General features: G+C 37.2%; 1 pseudogene; it reads right to left on the minus strand.

The window, feature by feature from the left end:
* Window positions 1–629: 629 nt before the first annotated feature.
* LOC102811901 lies at window positions 630–1,367 on the minus strand (annotated as a pseudogene).
* Window positions 1,368–1,900: the final 533 nt, after the last annotated feature.

Genomic DNA, 1,900 nt, shown 5'->3' on the forward strand with positions numbered 1-1,900 from the left:
CCATATCAAAGGCTGTGCTCTTTGATCTTCATAAGTAAATGTTTCAAGTCCTCTTCACTTGAAACCTAAGCTTAACATTACATATTTAAACAATTTTCAAAACTTGCTAAATTGCCAGCATTCATGCACAACTAGAAAAAAATCCTTAATTTATATTAAACCAGAAATGTTAAATTATTAACATCTTTCACTACTCAATACAGAAAAAAAGGAAATTATTTTTGTCGAAGATTCATTCTGGCAATGTTAACTTCACAGCAGATTGAAACGACTTGGCTTGCTTTTCAGACAGAATGAAAAAAGCAAGACCATTCTGGTGTTAGGGTACAATTTTCTTCTAACTCTACTAAAGAATCACAGTTCACCTTGGATTAGATTTAAGAAAAGAGCAAAGTGACTACATACATTTACAACAATTTAAAGACAAAAAAAAAAAGTCATTAATGTGGTCCCAACAATAAACTCAAAGTCTATGACAAATAGGTGCTCCGATGAGCTTTTTATAAATACTTTAGATTAGGGACAGCTATACTGAAAGTGCAGTTTGAAATCTTCAAAAAAAATTTCCTGTTAATCCTCAAATGGTGCTTGTAATAGTTTAACATTTCTGTTAAATGTGTGTCGTTGAATTACTTGTTATCCAAGCGTAGGGGCTGCTCCTTACCATTTATTGTTGAGGACTTTAGCTGGCCATCTTCTTCAACTTGTGTTCTTTCTTGACCATCCTCAACTATTTTCTTTGTAGTGATTTTTCTACCATGAACTGTTTTAGTAAACGCTGATATCGATTTGAAGTTGCCCATTCCACTACTGCCAAATGATGATGAGAATGAAGTAAGGTCTCCATGACCCAGTGAACTAAATGAAGTAAATCCTGGATCAAAAGAAGAAAATCCACCTTAAAAAGATAGAAACCCACTGGAGGTAGAGAAAAAGGACACCACACTTGGTTTCAACTCCCCCAGAGGCCTCTGTGATTCCCCCCAAAATTGTCACATGGATCTTCAAAGAAGTCAAATGAAAATGGTCCCTTTCACCAAAAAATTCCCTGAAGACATCATCTGGATTTTGGAATGTGAAGTCAAACTCAAATGGACTATCAAAATGACTTCTACCTCAACCTCCACCATTTAATCCTTCTTTGCCATATTTGTCACAGATGTCCACCCCCCTCTTTTTTTTTTTTTTTTTAGCATCATTAACACCTCATATGCCTCAGCTACTTGTCTGAATTTTCTCTCTGCTTCTTCCTTATTCTCAGGATTTTTATCAGGATTCCACTTCTGTGCCAATTTAAAATATGCCTTTTAAATATCCTCTGGTGAGGCATGTCTCTGCACACCTAGAACTTCATAGTAATCTGCCATGTTTTAACAGATTGTTGGAACAGTCCCAAGGAGGTTAGCAGCCAGAGGCAAGGAAAAGGAGAGGATGGGTGGTGGAGACGTGATCTCCTCTCAAGCCAGGCACCCCTAAAACTGGTGGAGGCTGTCTCCTTCCATCTTCTTTTGATGCTTTCTGCATCATTCAATATTTGCCCATGGAATCCTTCAATATTGTAAGTTGAGGCTTGCAGTTTTTCTTAAGTTCTTTCAGTTTAAGAAATACTGTGTGTCAGGTTAGGGGATAGACACATCATACTTGCGGTGTTGAGGAGGGCAATATTCAAGAAGGGGGAAATGGGTAGAAGAACAAGATAGGAAAACACTTAGGCAGGTTTGCATGAACTAAATGGGACAGCAGTAAAAAGGGTTGTATGCTCAACCTTGGAACAACAGGGTTCTGTGATACAGGGATTGAGTCATAGTCTGAATGGGTAAAAGAGAAGAAATAACGTTAAGATGATTGACTGTCTTATGAATGTTGCTTTCCTTTGTCTACTATTGTAAAATAGAAAGGA

The sequence above is a fragment of the Chrysochloris asiatica genome, unplaced genomic scaffold (genome assembly GCF_000296735.1).
Source record: "Chrysochloris asiatica unplaced genomic scaffold, ChrAsi1.0 scaffold00076, whole genome shotgun sequence".
Lineage (NCBI taxonomy): Eukaryota > Metazoa > Chordata > Mammalia > Afrosoricida > Chrysochloridae > Chrysochloris > Chrysochloris asiatica.